Below are 19,531 nucleotides of genomic sequence, written 5' to 3'. Positions count from 1 at the left end.
AAAAACACTTAACCTAATACAGTTTTGGGTACTTATACCCAGCACAACCTCTCCTGTGGATGGAGGAGAATTCAATAGAATGTGAGCCCCTTGAGACCATAGTCAGTTTTATTTTCTCTTTGTATCTAAAGTTGTGTGGCTCATAGTAGTTGCTTAATGAGTGCTTTTAAATTGAGAATAGTTGGGGGCGGGGGTGGCAGGATGAGGGGAAAAGGAGGTGAGCATTTTATTAATGTCACAGCTGGAAAGGGTCTCCAGCTCTAGCTCAATTCTTCTTCCTTTGCCCTTTGTCAGACATTGCTGAGTTTGATTCCATTTCTTTTTTGTCTTTTTTTTTTGATAAAATGTCATTGTGTCAGGAAGGGAGTGACCCTGGGCTTAGGCCTCTGGTTCCTTCCAGCTCTTAGATCTAGAACCCTTTGAAAACTCTACGGGTTCTTCTACCAAGCTGGAAAGATTTTGAGTATGGCCCCAACAACGAACTGTTTGCTTGTTATCTAAGGCCCATCCTCGCTTTGTACGGGGAGAGCCTCATCACCAGAGGGTTGGCTGCCCAGTGGTGGTTTTTTTTGGCCATAGGAACACATGCAGATTGTTTTCTAAGGCAGAGAGGACATTCTAGTCTGTGTGACTGGAAGGAAGAAATTGTGTATTCCTTCAAGCATCTCACTTGAGAGGTGGCAGTCTTAGAATGAGACACTTAGGGAGACTTTGTTGTTAACAGACCCAGAAAGCTCTAAGTGTCCAAGGTCCATGTTTCTTTTCTTTCACCCTTTTCTGGAGAATTGAGCACTGTCCAGGGTAGGCTCTTAGAATAGGGAAGTCTTGTGGTTTAGAAGTTTGCCTTTTCTTCAATTCTCACCTGACAGGGTAGTGGGCGAGAGTGAGGAGCTTTGACACTGTGAAAATCAAGTAAAAGGCTGCTGCAGGGAGCCCCCAAAGTAGCAGTGTCCTCAGAGTTTGCAGTTTGCACTGTATACTCCAGATGACATGGAAGACCCAGAAAAGCTGCTTCCCTTGCCCTGGCTTCCAGAGAGAATGCTGAATGGTTGGTGTGTAATTTTGTGAGCGAGATCCAGAGTTTTAGTTGGACTGGAGGAATGGCTGATTTTGTGGCATTATGTCATCTTTCCCTAGCCTAGCCATTCTACTTTAATCACCTCAAGTTTGAGCTCCATAGTCCTGAATTTTTTCACAGAACAATAAAAACCTCAGATTTAGAAGAGACCTATGAGACCATCAAGCAATACCTTAATTAAGGGTGTGTGTGTGCGTGCATGCATGTGTGTATGTGCATACACACATGTAGACACACACATCAGGCTTTCTGCTAGGTACTGGTCATTTATTCAGTCCTCTCTACAGCATATTCAACAAGTTTATCCAGTCCCTGCTTGAAGGCCTTAAAGAGTGCCTCCAACCTCCTAATGCAACCTCTTCATTTTTGGATAGTCTTCCTTTTTAGATGGTACTTTCTTAAATTGAGCTAAAATTTTTCTCTCTCTCATCTCCACTCTTGTCTCTAGTTCTCCCTTCTGAGACTGAAGCAGGACAGATCCAGTCTCTGCTCTCCATAGCAACCCTTCAGATGCCTGAAGACAGCAGTCATATCTCCACCAAGTTTTCTCTCTGCTGAGCTCATGTCCATTTCCTTACGCTAACCCTCCACTTCCTCACTGTCCTGGTACCCTCCTCTGAATATTCTTCAGCTTGTCAGTATTTTTCTAAAAAGGTGGCACCTAGAACTGAGCACAGTACTGCAGATGGTGAATGACCAGGGCAAAGAATTATTAAAGGAACTCTCCTTTCCTTTCTCAATGTAGCCTAGGTTTTTGAAGCCATGGCCCCATCGTGATTCAGACTTAATGGTGCTTGTTCTGACCTGCTACCTCATGCTAACCATCCTATGCATGATACATAAAAATTTAGTAGTTAGGAGGAAGGCCTGACAGCATTTTCCCATGAGATTAATATATACATAATGTGTTCTTCAAATCTTAAAGCTTAAATGCGAACGAACCACTGTTCCTTTGTTACCCTCATCATCCTCAGATTGTTCATGTTATTGCCAGTTTGGGGATTATGTGTTGCTGGCCTGGATAACAGGACTGGCAGAGCAGCATGGTGTCATTGAATTCTCCCTGGATTTGGAGACAAAGGAACTTCATACAACTTCTCAGCTTCAGCATCCTCCTGTGCCACATGGGTGGTTGAATGATTTCTCTCAGTCTTAGGATCCCAATAATCATAGGCACTTGATAATTTCTAAAGTTTTTTTTAATTGATCCTCATACAGACTCTATAAAGTAGGTAGAATATATACTATCCCCATTTCACAGTTGAGGAAACTGAGACTCAAAAGCAGTTCAGACTAGCAGAACTAGTCATTGGAAATAATCCATCTCTTGGTCTTTAGACTCCAGGCATGTTTTCATTCAGAGAGGTAACACTGTAATGTCAAGTACATTGAATTAGGAATCAGAATAACTGAGTCTGGTTCTTGTTGATGTACTAATTAGTTTTGTAACCTTGAATAATCATTATGCCTAATACCCTTTGGGTCTGAACTAGCTAATCTCCCTGATCCCTTCCAGTTTTACATTCTGTGATCTTTGCTATTCCTCTAGACCATAGAACCTGGAATCCAGAGCGTTTGGAGCTGGGGAATACTAACCTGTAACTGCTTAGTGAAGGAAAAGACCTGACACTGGGGAAACCAGCTACTGGTGAGACTCTAGTCTTCGAGAAGCCTGTGCAAGGAGAAAGCCTCCTGCGATGTTTTTTCTTTGCCAGCTTAGTTGCTGTTATTAAAAAAACAAACAAACAAACAAACTTTAACATAGCCTTTATTTAAGATTAAGTAAGGTTTAGTATACAGGTAGAAGGAGGTGATAGTGAGGGCTTGGTGAGGCCACATCCAATAAGAACAGGGATTTAGAACTGAAAGGGACCTTTCTAATCTTTTCCCCGCTCCCCAGTTTTCCGGTGGGGAAACTGAGACTTAGAAGTTGTGATTTGCCCAAGGTCATTGAGGTTGTGTGGCAGAAGTTTCTATAGACAGTGGCTTGAGGCTTCAGATTCTGTATCTGGTTATAAAAAAAAAAAAGGAAAAATGACTTAATGCAGTTATGATTTTTGTCTTCAGGAATATTTGTTGGGGATGAAGGGATTCCTATTTAATTATGGGTTGGTTGGACTAGATGACCTCTGGGATCTCTCTTCCAGCTCTGAGATTGTGTGAGCCCTACCACCCCCAGACGCTGGTTTTATGGTAGTGTTGCCAATGCCAGAGCTTTCATCTTCTCAGGTGCATTTCAAACCCTTTTGAGGATGTAGTTTGCCCTTTGGTAAAGCAAGCAGAATGTACCTCCATTATGAGTCGGGCTGTAATTAAAATAATAGCTGCCTCCTTACAACACCTTTCATCTGAGAATCTTGAGGTGCTTTCCAAACACTCTTTGTTGGCTATCATTATAATGCCCACTTTCCAGGTAAAGAATCTGAGGCCCTGAGAAGGTGGAACTGAGATTTCCTTGCTGCCTGTAGAAATTCAACAAATATTTATTATGTGCTTCCTGTATGCCAGGAGAGATAAAGACTAATATGAAAAATCCTTGATTTCAAGGAACTTCTATTCTTTGTGGTCACTTCTGCTTTAGATTATGTTGTAAATGGAGTGAATGAAGTCTAATGACCCATGGGAAGTAAGTAATAGAATGATTTTACTGGTAAGGAAGTATGAGGAATGCCAATGCAAGGACCTTTAGAAGATCCCTTTTCTCTCACTCTTCTGGGTGCTAATTGAGGTAGGAAGCACCCCAACTGCTCTACTTGAGGTCTCTCCTAATTCCCATAGGTTGTTTTATAGATTCTAAAACTAAAAAGGGACTGTTCCAACCTCTTCATTTTATGGATGAGGAAACTGAGGCCCAGAGGAGGGAATTAACTTACCCAAAGTTACACAGTAAGTGACACAGACAAGATTAAAACCCAAGTCCTCTTACTCTAAATCCACTTCTCTTTCCTAGACACTTAAGTGTCTCTAGCATGAACAAAGCATGTTGGAAACCATCCAGCTTTTTTCAGATCCACCCTTGTCTAATGTCTTGCTTTGAGTGATGTCAGCCCCGGGAACTGTGACATCACTGAATGGAGCAGGTCAGAAGAGAAGTAGATTCCTGGCTCTATTAAAGGGAACCTGGTCATTGGCCTTGACAAGATGGGAAATGCCCAAAAGAACATGACAGGTAACTAGGCCTTTGACAAAAATTTGTGACAGAACTTGCAAGGCTGTAACTGGGATGCACAGCTAAAATGTAAACTCATGCCAACTCTATTGGGGACCAGGTGTCCAGTCTTAACACAGAAATGTTCACTGATCAAATCCCCCTCATGTAAAAATGCTGGTTGGGCTTTAGAGAGCACACCCTCACAATAGCCCTAGGTCTTTGAACATAGTATTTTTATGGCCAGTTAGGCACAGCAGCAATACTGTAGTGAAAGCACTGGCCTGGAAGTCAGGAGACATGGATTCTTGTTCTAGATGTTATCTGTTACGTGACCTCTTGAGCAAGGCCCTTCCCCTGTCTGGCTTTTTTCCCCCATTCCCATCTGAAATACAAGGTGGATACACAAGATGTACTCTAAGGAATCATTCTAATGCTAACCTCCACTAATTCTGTGATTGGCTCAATTGATGATCCTCAGGGTCCTGGTCACAGAGTCAGCTCTCATACCATCCTGCCTCATAACTTTTATCTGTCCACAGCCACAGATGGCACTGCTTTTGAGCTGGACTTGCCACCCGGGGAACAAGGGAGTAGCATATTCTTGCTGCTAGGAAACAATGTAAAACATACAGGTGCGTGCCTCAGTTTCCACACCTGTAAGATGAGAGGGTTGGAATAGATGATCTCTCAGGTCCTTTCCAGCAGCATGAATATCCCTTTTGAATAAAAAGTATAGTACACACTTTATAATTAGTTTAATTACTGATTTTTGAGGACCTCATCGGGGGGGTCAGAATAGAGATGTGTCTGCTAAGAAAGCAGATTGGTTCTCATGAATGCCGCTGTCTAAAAACCTTTTACTTGGTGACTGACTGCAGTTTTCCTGAGTCCCACCTGTCAGAGATGTAGGCCATAGCTTGAATCACATTGGCGATTGGCATTCATTCTAAATATAAATGACTGCTGAACTTAAATGGATTTCACACTTTCAAATGGGCTGTTGGAAGCTTTGGAAGATTCCCTAGAAGTCAGTCTTAAACTGTTTGCTTGGCCCTTAGATTCAGTTCTTCTTTAATTTTAGAGTCATATGTGTTTGGGCTTTTCCTAGCCCCTCAACTCCTCCAGTACAGAATTATTTTTAGCTTGGGTATCTGAGGCTTGTGCTTCTGCTGAAATTTCTGTCATGGCATCCCTAATACCTGTGTATGTCATGGTGAATATTTTCCAGGCAAGTGTGACTGAGACAATAAGAGATGCAAGCAGATAATTGATTGGCAGTTACTAATAATGCATTAGGGAGTCTGTTGAAAAAGAGAAGGCAGGGAAGAGGAAGAAATGGGGAGATGAAGGAGACTTTAGAAAGCTGCACTTCCCTTGTAACTACACAGTATGGATAGCATCCATATCTGGAGCTCTTCTGGTCTGGTTTTGGTTTGCCCATTAGCTTCTTGTGGTTGTGAAATAATTTATTTGAAAAGGAGGCAGCATAAGTGAAGTACAAAGAACTCTCCCTGGTCTTGGAGTCAGGAAACTTGGGTCCAGGCCCCAGCTCTCTGCTAAGTTGCTAGTTATGGGACCTTGTATAAGTAATCAAACCTTCCTGCGCCTCAGAGGTTGCCCCATTTGAAAATGAGAAGATTGGATCAGATGAACTCTGAGATCCCCCTTGCCCCTAATGCAGCTAGGTGGTATAGTGCTAGACTTGGAGCCAGGAAGACCAGAGTTCAAATCCTGCTCAGACACTCAGTGTATGGCCTTTGATAAGGAACCTAACCTTTCCTCATAATAGCAGCATATCTGTATCACAGTACTGTTGTAAGGGTCAAATGAGATAACAAAGTACTTTCCTAATCCTAAAGCTTTCTTTAGAAAGATTTCTTCAGTTGTTTTCAGCCACATCAGACTCAACATGACTCCTTTTGGGGGGTTTTCTTGGCAGAGTTGCAGGAGTGGTTTGCCATTTACTTCAGTTTATTTTACAGATGAGGAAACTGAGGCAAATGGGGTTAAGTGACTTGCCCAGGGTCTCACAGCTAATAAGTGTCTGAGGACAGATTTGATCTCAGGAAGGAGCTAGGTTCAACACTCAATCCACTGTGCCACCTAGCTGCCCCATATAAATATTAGAAATTATTATTAGTAATAATAGTAAAATAATATTTTCTATGATGGGTTCCCCCCCAAAAAGTAATTTAAATTAATTTCAGCAACAGCTTGTTCTATTAGAGCTTTCTTAGGTGACAAGAATTTTTTTTTTGTGGCATAAATTGCTTGTTCTCTACAAAATAGAGTAAATGTTGACCTTTCCCATGGGAGAATTACAGTAAATTTGTCAGCTGTGTTGGCCTAATTCTGGTTTACAGAAGGTTTTTGTATATGGTAGATGAGAAGATCTCATTTATTCTCTTAGAGGCTGTGGAGTGACAACTCTTGGGGACAAGAACATGCCCCGCTGAGCTGGTTGGGCCCACTGAGGGGGCAGCCTTCACCTCCTGCAGGCCTCTTAGCTCAGCCCTGTCCAGCCTCCTCACTCAGTGAGCCCAAGATGTTTTTCTTTCTGTCTCCTTTTGCTCTTGGTACTTTTTCCACCTGGAAAAAAAATGCCCCCATTTCCTTGCAGAAATGTCTGTGCTTCAAATTGCTGGCAGCCCTATTTCTGGCTTCTCCAGAAACCTTCCATTGTACCTTCCCATTCTTTAAGACAGCACCATTGTTTCTCTTCTCTGAACTCTTCAACCAATTCATTGGTCCTTCTAATGTGACCCTTATGGCCCTTCCCATTCCTAGGTTTGACCTCCTTCACAAAGTCATAAGACTCTGACTTCCTTTCCCTTCATGTTACTCACCTGCTCAAAAACTTACTCTCACTCCTCATGGCCTACAGGATGGAATCCACGATCCTCATCTTGGCCTTCAAAGCCCTGTACACTTTGATTCAGCCTACCTTTTTAGCTTTAATTCACATTCAGTCCCTTTGCAACACTGCATGTTCAGCCAAATTGCACTATTTGTTCCCTGAACTCAGCATTCTGTTTCTTGCCTAGAGGCTTCTGGACAGGTCAGCCTTCATGCCTGGAATGTATTACTTCCTCCTCATCCTTACTAAAATTATCCTCTTCCTTCAAGATTTTGCTCAGATTCAGTATTTTTTACTTGAGATTTTCCTTTTTTTTTTAAGCATTTATTTTCTCTCTTCTCACCTCTCCCTACCCCCCAGTCATTGATGGGAAAGGGGAGAAAGAAAAACAAAACCCTTGCAACCAGCCTGCATAATCAAGCAAAATAAATTCCCACATCAGCCACTGACCCGGTAGATTCTAAGCTCCTTGAGGACAGGGATCATGTCATTTTTCATTTTTGTATCCCCAGTGCCTTATACATAATAGATTCCTAATGTTGAATTGTTAGTCCTTTCAACAGATGGTTACTGTCTGTTAGACAAAAGAGCTCACATACTTTTCTAGAGACACACACACGCACACACACACAGAGCCTAGGGCAGGGTGGCTTGCACAAAGGCACTTAATATTGTTGATTAATTAGTTCTAAGCTGTTTTGACATTAATTTGGCTCTGAACATGAAATAAAGGCAGGTTTGAGCATCTGGTCTGAGATGCAAAGGGAATTTGGTGGTTATGATCATCAATTTATTCTCTTACCACATTACAGAATGAAGATGTGAGACCTTACTGGGCCTTCATTTCTACAGGGATATCTCTGATGTTCCTTCTAGCTTTAGATCCTAGTTGTCCTATGTTCTAGGTAACTGGATGGTTTTGTTAACTGAGACCTATTATTAACAACTGCTACTTGCATTTTTGTAACCCTTTAGGATTTACAAAGCACTTCCTTACAATAGTCCAGTGGAAGTAGGTAGTGCTAAAGCTGTTTCCGTCTTGACAGATGGAGGCATTGGCTCAGAAGGTTGAGTCAACCTAGGTCATGTTAGGCACTAGCTATTAAATATCAGAATCAAAATGTGAACCTTGCTTTTAGGCCTTGATTCAAATCAGTCTTTTTCAGTTATACCACACAACTTCTCAGCAAATTTACCACATTTCTCATTACACGTATGGTCACTTTTTAGAGAATTGGGATTTGATATCCAAATCGTAGTGATAATGATTCTACATTTCCTTTCTAGTGATACTTGAGGATAGGATGGGACCTTAGAGCCTCCTCCTTTTGAACATCTGTCCACAGCATAGAAAATTGGAGAGATAGAAAGTGTGGTGGAATGGGCTCCCATGACATATTCTACAGGTTGTTTTCTTCAGTTTTCTTTGAGTAATTTTGTACCACTGTGCTCGGTCCTGTCAATACAGAGGCAAACTAAGAAGTATCTTCACCCATGGGAGTTAGATTTAACTGAGAGAAAACTTATCACCGAGGACAAGATGATTTGAGGAAAGAAATAACAGTAGTGGGAAGGATGGTCTGAGGAAATTAAATCCAAGCTCAGAGCTTTGAAGGAAGAAAGTGAGGATTCTGAAGGGCGGAGATGAATAAGTTTCTGCTATTGGCCTATTTATTTGTTATTTGTGTTTGAAGGAAGGCCCATCCAAAGGAAGGCGTATATGATACTTCATTGTCTTTAAATAATTGGAGGGATTCCGTGGGAAAAAAATATTTGTTCTGTGTCGCTCTAGAGCAGCAGTGTCACACTCAAAGATAAACCCCTGTAGACTACGTTTTGACTTAGGAAACCGTACATTAACATTTTTTCTTGTATTTAAAAAAAATTGTTAGAACATTTGTCCATTACACCACAGGCAAGAGTTTGGCCCCCTGCTCCAGAGGACTGAGCTGTCTTTGTTCAGTCATTTCAGTCCTGGACAGTTCAGACTCTTCATGACCCCATTAGGGGTTTTCTTGGCAGAGATACTGAAGTTGTTTGCTGTTTCCTTCTCCTTCCAGCTCATTTGACAGATGAAGAAACTGAGGCAAACAGGGTTAAGTGACTTGCGCAGGAACACACAGCTAGTAAGTGTCTGAGGCCAGATTTGATCTCAAGATGAGTCAGCCTGACTGGCCCAAAAAGATGGCTTTGGCGTGATATAGGGAGGGCGTTCCTAACAAGCTGAGATGACTGTGACTGGAGAGGGCTTCCTCAATGATAGTAACTCACACTTTCATAGCACTTTAAGGTTTACAAGACATTTTCCTTGCAACAGTCCCATGAGATAGGTAGTAAAAATGATACATCTCTGTTTTTCTGATGTGGAGATTGTGATTCAGGCAGGATCATATGTTAGTGATGAATGTCAGAACCAGGACCTCAACTCAAGGCCTGGCTTTTTAAATCTAGTACTATGTGTTCTCATGAGAAGAGATGTGATAGAGGTGATCCCTGCTTGGAGGGGATGTCAGAGCAGATTCCCTTCAGAAGCCTCTTCCACCCCTCCAGTTGGACAGCTCAGAGAAAATCCCCACTTTTTGTGGGGAGCTCTCTAGTTGTTGGATTCAAGTTAAATGGACATTTTTTCTTGTCCCCTTCTCCTGCCCTGCCTCTCTTTCCAGAAAGTAGTTTCCAATTAACTCGGATTCTTATCGCCATTTCCGCTGGAATGCCTGAGGCCATTCTGTGTGTCGAACCTAAACTTTTGTTTTACTTAAAATGCAAGATGCATAGATACCCTCATCCAGAGGTCTAACTTTACCCTGCTCTAATAACCCCCACCCCCACCTCTGAGTGTTTTTTACTAGTCCTGAACTCCCAGCATGAATAAAAAATTCTTCTTTGTTCTTACCCTCAAAGGCAGAGCAAGAATTTTGTGGAAATTCACACCATCCTCTGTGGCAAAGAGACATTTCTCCTCTAAGACTCTATAAAGAAAGAAGACAAAAATTTTTTATGCCAGAGTCTGTTTGGAAAACTTGATTAATAGTAGCTCATTTATGACAGATTACCTTCCTCAAAACAATTTTAAAATATTTAACTCTCAGTCTCAGTTTTCTGATATGTAAAGTGAAAATGTTGGACTCGATGTTCAAAAAAATTTTATGAGTGTTACTCTGTGCAAGTGTTACTATCCTTCTTTTGCAAATGAAAAAACTTGATATTCATGGAGGACGAGTGTAAGGGAGCATGGCTAACAAGTGTTGGAGCTGAGATTCAAGTCCCGGTCTTTGAAATCTGTGATCAGTACTTTTTTCTGCTAATGGTGCTGTGTCCTATACCTTTTCATTGGCCAGGAATAGTGAGCAGGGAGAAAGCACTTGCAGTTGGTTTTTGTTTTTTAAGGGAATATGGGAGCCACTACTCAGTTGTCCTTGGCTGCAGATGGACAGTTGGTGGGATTGTTGGGCTGTATTCAGTCTCTGAGTGGGGCCATGCTTGGTTGTTCTGTGCTGCTCCTCTAAAGAGCCTTCATTGCTGCTTTGTATTTTGCCCATGACAGTACCACAGATGAAGGCGCAGAAATGCCCTCAGTGCCCTGCCTTGCAGCCCTTCGCTAATAATAGAGTAGTGGTACTGAGCAAAGAGCTCAGGAGTCTGGATTCTTGTCTGTCCATCTGTCAGATTAAGTAAGTATGCTGTTGGGAAAAAAGGACTGAGAATAAAGAAAGTTCTGTAATCCATTCTGTCAGTGTGAATGCTGCCTGTCTGCAGCTCTTTTGGCTTATCTGTTAGGTGAGAATGAGGATGATGAGCCCTTTTACTCAGGAGAGCCACCATCATTGCCTGCCTTTTTGCTGATGAGAGTCGGCTAATGACAACATACAACTCTACAGGATTCAGCTTTATCCCCTTCAGAATGCCCTAGGAACAGGGATTAGAATCTTGCCAATTAAAACCATCACTATAAGTTAGAAGATCAAAATTGTTTAAAAAAAAAAAATCAATACCCAACAACCCTATACTTAACTGTTATGAAATCAAGATAATGATAACTGCCATTTGTCAGCCCTATAAGCTGGGTCGTATACTTACACAGGCACACATACATGCACACAGTTTTTCTCTTTTTACAGATAAGTAAAACACAATCCAGATGTACTAGACTTGCTCATAGTCATGTAACTAGGAAATAGAGCCAGAAGTTGAACCCAAGTCTTCTAGCTTTTGAGTCTGATAGTCATGCCACAAGGAGACAGGTATAGGTAGATTCTACTTTGCATTATTTTGCATTTCTTGTCTCCTTTTGTGTGATGCTCCCATCTCATTTGCAGCTTTCTGATGATATCCATTTGGAGTAAGGTGACTAAACATCTGTGAGCACAATCTAAATCAAGCATAGTCAGGACTTCATCTCAAAGCACTTCACTTGAAGATTGCATTTCCAATGTTGCATAGCCCATCTCTTCATAAAAGGAACCTCCATGGGTGGTCACCGCAAATCTTACTTAATATCCTACAATTTGTAGCGCTTGAAATAAGAATTTTGATATTCTTAATGCTGACCATGATATGTTGACAGTTATTGAAGGGATCTTAAAACCATCAAAGAGTGAATCATGTGCACTGTCATTTTATGATTGAGGGAAGTTACAGTTCTGCTGTACCTCACCGTAATCACTCTGCACCTGAACTGTTGTGCTCACTTCTAAACACAATTTAGTAAAGGATTTAGAGATCATTTAGTGTAATACCCTTATTTTACAGAGTGGGAAAATTGAGGGTCAGAGAGAGCAAGTGATTTGCCCAAAGTTACACAAATTGTGGAGATTGGCCTCTGACTCAAAAACTATTCCATAAGAGAGTTGAGTTACTAACTCAATTTACTCAAAATAACTATGGTTATCTTATAGAAGAACTACAGGGAGTAGGTGGGAAATGATCACTCTCTTCTTATATCTGAAGAGCTGTTTTAAGAAAAAAGGATCCAGGTTTGTTCCAATTGGCTCCAGAGACCAAATTAGGACCAATGAGGCAGATTTTTGACTCCTTACTATAGAGATCCTCCAAGGCTCTTCTAGGAAACAGTAGGTTCACTATTAACAAAAGTTTTTAAATGGAGGCTGGGGTGGATTTAGTGTGCTGCATTTGGAATCAGACGTTCTGGGTTCACTTCCCAACTACTTGCTGCATTCTATCTGTGTGAACTCTTGAGCAAGTCAATTAACCTTGGTTTCTTCATCTGTAAAGTGAAGGCTGGGACAGATGACCTTTGGGGCTTTTTAGCTCAAAATCACATGCTCTTTTGTTTGGAATGGTGAGAATGGATGACATTAAAAAGTAAGATCATTTGTTGTGGATGTTTTAAAGAAGATTCCTATTCTAGGTACTACGGATTGGACTATGGATTGCCTAAGGTCCCCCTGCCTCAGAAATTTTACATTTCTTGAAGCTATTTGGAGCTAAAGCAGTTATAGTTTGCAGAATAGGGTCCTGTATTGCCAATGTTGGTTTCTTAGTCGTCCTCAACAATACAGCTAGGTGACAGTTTGACTAAATGGGATATAAGTACATATGTGTTCATGGCTTCCATCACTAACTGCAAGGCTTCCCTTTCAGTCATCTGAGGTCAGGCTGTTTGCCTCTTGGTTGCGTTACTAATGGCTCAGACATACTGTATCTGAATGACTGAGAGCCTCTTCAGAAAGCCTTACAACTCAGTGAGAAGGTGGAGAAGCAACTGATGAGGTTTTGACAGAAATGAATGTTAAAGTGATATATTTCAGAGAGGAAAAATTGCCAAGTGACCTATATGTTGCCGACTAGAGAGGTGGAAATAAGCTGACAGCATGGGAAATTTTGTGCAAGTAAGGACACAAAAGTGGGCAGACATCTATCTGTCCATCCATACATCCATCCACCCACCCACCCACCCACCCTTCCCTCCCTCCATCCATCCATCCATGCATCCATCTATCATTGTTCTGCTTGAGCTTGAAACTCAGATAGCCAATGGGAAGCCCAGGCTACCATGTCAGGGAAAGCCAAGATGGGAATCTCCCAAGTGAGGAAGGAGCTCCAGCTATCACCCCAGGGTAATTCCCAGATAAAGCCAGGCCTAGGTCTTGTTTGAGTGCCATGTTGTAGAGGCCGTAGCAGTCTTCAGTCAACTTAAGGATATTTATGAAGCACACAGTAGTTATATGACAGGCCTGTCACAGGTATGAAAATACCCCACATGACATGAAGTGGACCAGCATCACCTCACAGGACCCTTCTGGGCATTTTATTAACAATCCCCATTGTGGTTTTGCAGATTGTCTACTGTGATATCCCTCAGCTAATTGTAGAATGGCTAATAGGCCACAGTACCATTTTAGTGCTGGACCCCAGCCTGCCTGTCATTGGTATATTGTTTATAACCTTCGTATTAAAAAATGTCCTCTGCAACTGCCTGCTCTACTCTTAACACTGCTGTGCTGCATAAGGTGTTTTCATGAAACTGATGTGATTGTATTGGGGGAATACGAAGATTGTATATGCAGTGTTAGCTTCCTTTAGGAAGCTGCAATCTGGTTAGGGAATGAGACGTATATATCAAAATAGTATAACACCAGGTCCACAAACATAATAAGCCCATGTTTGATAAGTGGTGGGAGACAGCCTGGCATAGTAGATAGAGAGCCAGTCTCTGAACCAGGAAGATTTGGTTTAAGTCCTTCCTTGACAAATAATGGCAGCATGATTGGGGAAAGTCACTTCACTTCTCAGTGCTCTAAGCAGCCTTCTTAACACTAAATATTGCAGAGAAGATTGTTGGCCTACATTGGTAGTGGCAGTTTTTTCACTGGGGAGTTCCCCAAACCAGAGAAATCCAGTCCCTATCTCTGTAAGTACCAAGTGGTATAAACTTAGGTGAGCGTTCCCACTTGTGGGAACTTAGAGGAGGGAAAGAGTAATGGGGTATTTTTTCTACTATACCATGTTACCTCTGGGTGATTTTTTTTTTTTTTTATCACAAAGGGTACCAGAAATCAAATCATCCAACAGAATTTTTAACAGTTGTATCACACCCCAATGATGTGTGCCTTAAAGTGTGAAGACTGTGGGCAGACCTCAAACCTGACCTATTATCTAATATGGTTATTTTTCTGTATAGTGATTTCGTAATGGAATGAATTATGATTTTTAAAAATTTGTTTTAAACAGAAAACCCTGTTTTCAAGCCTCTGTTGATGAATCTCTTCAAGTTGTGAGCATTTATTCTCTTGCCTTAATAAAAATAGCAGAGTGAATGTAATTTTAACTGAGTTAAACTTTGGTAGATTGAGCTTTTTGTGGGGTCATTGTTCCAGTCGGTCAGCAATCACCAACCAGTTCTCATCCTGTAATATTGGAGAAAAGTATAGGATTGGTGTTTACTGTCTATGACAAAGGTACTACAACTGATGGCTTGGAGCCAGTGTTGGGGAGCTGCAAAGGTTGGGTCCAACTGACTAGGGTTCTCTCCATCCTGCTTATAATTGCCACTGCCCACCCACAGCCACCACTTTAACATTTGTAAATTTATGGTCAGTTGGCACCCAGGCACCCCTCACTGTCATCAGCCCAATAGATAACCAGGGATTAGAACCATGGCATTCCAGAGACAGAAGGTAAGAGTTGGGAGGCTTCTTAAAAGATCCAGTCCAGTATCTTCCATTTAAACAAATGGGAGGCCTAAGGACAGGAATTGACTTGCCTAACATCACATAGCAAGGTAATGGCAGTTAGGCAGGACTAGAACTCAGTTCCTTTGACTCTAAGGCCATTGTGTTTTCTCCCATAGTAGGTTGCTAGTTTGAAAGGTTTCTTAGCCTAAAACTAGGAAATTAGCCAAATTCCTACTGATTTCATCCCATCCAAATGATATAACTCATGGCTATATTGCTTTACAGTTTACAAAGTGCTTTCCTCCCAACAGTCCCTTGATTCTGTTTATTTCCCCTTGCATCTGTCCAGATAGATCTTCCTGTGTTTCTCTGCATTCCTCATATTTGTTTCTAACTATATAATTATATTCCATTATGTTTAAATGTGCTAGTTTTTCCAGCCATTCCCTCTACTGATGGATGCCTACTTTGATTCCAGTTATTGGCTACTACAAAGTATTGCTGTAAATATTTATTATATTAGAACTTTGTCTCTTTGGCTTTCTTGGTATATGTACCAAGTAGTGGGATCACTGGGTCAAAAGGGCAATGACCTGTATCTATTGGGGGTACAGAAAAGAACTTCCCATAACTATACTTCCCCTCATACTAGGTCAAACCTGGTACCCAAAGATGGTAAATTCTTCATCTTATTCAGTATCTGGGTTGAGCCTCCCATACTATATCCTCTTTATTACTGCTTTGATGTGGACTAGCCTGGTACATCCTATATGTAAGAAAAACTGACTCCAAATCCAGAATCAACATAAAAAAATATACTCTTTTTTTTTTTAAGGAAGCTATTACTTCATCCTGTCCTCCAACCCCAAACATATCTTTTTTTAGTTAAGAAAAGCTGGTAGCTTTTAGTTAAAAAAATTCAGGAAAAACTCCCAGGTCTTTGAACCTCTTAAAGAGTTCTTAGAAAAAAGTTGTTTTAGTAGAGTACCAAAAATTTGACTTAATTAGCTTGCAATTTTATTTTTTGATTTTTAATCCCACAGAGCTAGACTAGCAAGAAGGATAGTGTTTGGTTGATCTAAAGGGTACGTATAAGGCTAGAAAGGTAGATTGGAGGAAAGTTGTCAAAGAAATTAAATATTTTAAGTAGTACTTCAAGAATTTAAGTAATTTAAGGAGAAATTGTATTTAATCCTAGAGTTATTAAGGAGCTACTGGGATTAAAATATAAACTCTGGAGATATTTTTTTGTCTGTCTTATCATCTAGTATAATGCCTGGCACGTAGTTGGCAGTAATGTTTTTTCGTCGAGTAGGGAAACGATGTGGTCAGAACTGTAATTTAGGAATAGCACTTTATCAGCTACAGGGAGGATGGATGAGAGAGAAGAGACCTGAAAACAGTATTACCAAGTAGGAGAAGTCTATCCCCACAGTACACACGAGAGATAAGAAGTATCTGAACAAGGGTGGTAGTTGTATGAGTGGAGAGAAGGGAATATGTGCTAGAGGTGTGTGGACTGAGTTAGATGTAAGAAATCTCTGGAGAACACTGAATGGACATTGAAAGGAGTAGATACATTTTTTCAGCTTTGCATAGATACCATGTTTTAAAAAATTGGTTGTGTGAGGACTTAATTCAAATGCACCAAAAACAAAAATATTCGTATGTACTGATAATAATGCAGTAAAAATGTAACCAACAACATGGGCATTTGTAGAGAGAAGAAGGCTAGAGATTATATGGAGAGATCTAGGAGAGAAAGGGGGATAAGTATTTATATGTATGTGCCCCACACTGTGCTAGATGCTTTTTACCAATAATGAGTCATTTGATCCTCACAAAAACCCTGCACGGTAGGTACTGAGGAGAGGAAAACAAATTTAATGACTTGTCCATGGTCACACAACTGATAAGTGTCTGAGACTGAATTTGAACTCTACACTCCAGGCCCTGTACTCTATTTGCTGTTCCACCAGCTGCCTCAAGGCATCTGGTCATCTAGAATATGATTGGGTAGAGACAATAATCGAATCTATCATATTATGAGAGCATAAAGAGAGATGGGACAGAGCCTTGTAGTGAACACGCAGTTAGTGGGCTTGGATATGGGTGATGATTCGACAGAAGAGTTGGAGAAGGGGTAGACAGGGGGAGAATAGAAAGAGGAGTGTTAGGAAAATACCAGGAGGAAAGAAAATGATTTAATTTTATAGAGTAGTGAAAAAGGATGAGGATTAAGAAAAGGCTCTTGGGAACTTCAGTGTTTGTTGGTGTTTATCTGGCCCACCTTCCCAAAAGATTGAACTTTACATCCTGAAAGTTTATGGTTCCATGGTCTACGCAGAATTCCTCTGCTCTCCCTTAGCTTGTATGCCTGCCTCATCTTAGGCCTCTATCTCTCCCACCTCCTTTCCCTGTTCCTTACGTACAGACCCTTTCTGCCGTCAATATTGATTGAGAGTGGGGAAAGCTTAATGAGGTTTGAGCGAACAACCTGCAGCGGATCATTTCCTAGAGGGGGTGGTATTTTGCTTATTTAATCCACAGGTTATCTTCCAACCCAGTCTGGAAGGAGGAGAAATGTGACTTTCTCAAATCCTTTGGCTCCCTTATTAGCTTGTAATTAGAGCTAATCAAAGAGAAGGTTCTGGGGAAGTATTGGGGTGGGGGGCTTTTCTCAACTGCTTGCGCCAGTTAAAACCTGGAATGACTGAATCTGGTAGAAAGCTGCCCATGCTGCCATCCCAGGGAACTTGCAGCTTGTACATTTACAAATATATACAGATACCCAGAAGAGGCTCCACTCTATGTTCTCTCAGGCCCATACCTCTCCAGTACCATGCTGAGGTTGAAAAGCTGCAAGCCTAGGCATGTGTCTTCCTCTTCTCTTCCACTCCCCCGCCTCCATTACATGAATCTGGATGAGGTTGATCTTTGAAACCAATATGTAACTCACCAGCAGAAAAGTGAGGTGAAGTCATCTTTTACTTTCTCCCTGGAAATAAACTTTGCCACGAGAGTTTCTGCTTCATGACATCGTAGTTTTGGGAGAGATACTAGAGGTCATTTATTTCCAACTTCTTTTTCAACAGGAATTGCTTCTAAACATTCTATCCTTTCTTTGAAAATCTAGCCCACTAGAGTGTAAACTTCTTGAAAGTAAGGATTTTGTCATTCATTGTATTTGTATCTCCATGCCTAACAGTGTCTGGCATGTAGAACTTAAATACTTGTTTGTTTTTTAATTAAAATTTATTTTATTTTTCCAGCCAGCAAGCATTGTTCTCTCCCCTTCTACCTGTGGACTTCATATCACTTTTTGGGCCCAGAAATCTCTGGCCTGAAACTTAGTCTCCCTTATCTTGCCCTCTTACTTCCATTCTCTCAGACCATATCCTAAATCTGGACACCTAGGACCAACCTTATGTCAGGCCCTCCAATTGGTGGTTTCCATAGTTTGATACACCTGTATCAAACAGTGCCCTAGGAGGTAAGAGAGCTGGACAGGGTAATGACTCTGAAATCAGAGAATCTAGTTTCATATTTACCTTCTGATTACTGTCTTTGTGACTTTGTAGAGGGTTGGATGAGAATGCCAATAAGATCCTCCAGCTTTAGTCCTGTGAATGTATAGAGATACTCTGTACCAACCTAAACTTTGGGTTAGGGTAGAGTCAACCCTCTCCCAGACTTGAGATAACAGTGAAGTTGAAGGTATATCAGACACATTTAACAAGCATTTCCAGACTTGTCCTCTTGCCTCCATTTTCTCTCTTCTCCGAAGTTCTTCTTTCATCTGGCTATAAAAATAACATTACTAATGAACAGGTCCGATCAGCCATAGTCAAAACCTCAAGTAATTCTCTATTACCTATAGCATAAAATATGAACAACTTCTGGCATAATTGCCCTTTACAATTTGGTTCCAGTTACCTTTTTTAAAAAAAATTTATTCAACAATTTAAAAATAACAATTAATTTAACAATTTAAAATTTTTGTTTTATTGATATGTTGTCTTCACATGCCAGTCATGTCCTGCCCATCCATGTGGATTTAGTTTTCATTCTAGTCCTTTGTTATATAAATATTTGCTGCTGTTAAAACTCCACTAAGTAGCTGCTCATGTTTCTTATTTCTTATTGAATTGCCCTCTGCCTGGACTATATTTTTCCTTTATGTTTATCTTCTGAAGTCCCTACTTTTCCTGTCATCCTTAACTCACATACTACCTCTCCCTGGAAGCCCTCTGATTCCCTGGGGTTGGGATAGGTTGTGGTGCTTTATACCAGTGTTGGGTGATTAGCTAGCTGGTGATAGTTGAATTGTATTCCACCTCCCCTGTGAAAGTGATCTCTCCCTCCTCAGATTTCTCATGCCCTTTGCCTGGACCTCTCTCTCTTAGTCTTCTCATTCTCCCTCATGTTCTAGTTACTTTTGTCCATATTACAAGAACTGCATCCCTGTTAGACTGTAAGTTCCTTGGGGACACGGACCTTGCACATAGTAAACATTTAGTAAGTATTTGGTGAATTAAATTTCATTCACTTTCTAGAAATCTGTCTGAAATCTCAGCCAAATGAAAGTGGGAGCAGAAAGGAAAACGGGGGGAAATACCTGCTCAATCAATATCAATCAGAAATCATTGACATTACTAGATCTACTTAGAGCTATATCCTCATACTTTATGAAATATCCAGGGCCTCTCTCCATTCCCTGTTGTTCCCCGCTTTTCAACACAAATTTATTTTCTTTTAAAAAAAATTGCACAATGTGTAGCCTCAAATCAGACAAGTAGATAAAGAGCAAG

At 40.9% G+C, this 19,531-nt stretch overlaps 1 protein-coding gene across 16 annotated transcripts in view; it reads left to right on the top strand.

The window, feature by feature from the left end:
- CSNK1G2 (casein kinase 1 gamma 2) overlaps positions 1-19,531 on the top strand; it is a 97,683-nt gene that overhangs the window by 28,172 nt on the left and 49,980 nt on the right. For 4 of the 16 annotated variants that reach the window (XM_072601503.1, XM_072601505.1, XM_072601506.1 and 1 more), the window contains exon 2: positions 2,628-2,726. The exons of 6 other annotated variants lie outside the window; for them this stretch is intronic. The gene's annotated coding sequence lies outside the window, so the exon portion shown is untranslated. Of the gene's footprint in view, positions 1-230; positions 1,469-1,488; positions 1,685-2,627; positions 2,727-4,157; positions 4,248-19,531 lie in introns of those variants that run through there. 6 more of the 16 variants (XM_072601502.1, XM_072601498.1, XM_072601500.1 and 3 more) reach the window with 6 other exon arrangements.

Source organism: Notamacropus eugenii, chromosome 4, assembly GCF_028372415.1.
Source record: "Notamacropus eugenii isolate mMacEug1 chromosome 4, mMacEug1.pri_v2, whole genome shotgun sequence".
Classification (NCBI taxonomy): domain Eukaryota; kingdom Metazoa; phylum Chordata; class Mammalia; order Diprotodontia; family Macropodidae; genus Notamacropus; species Notamacropus eugenii.
This window is presented reverse-complemented; position numbering and strand designations above follow the sequence as displayed.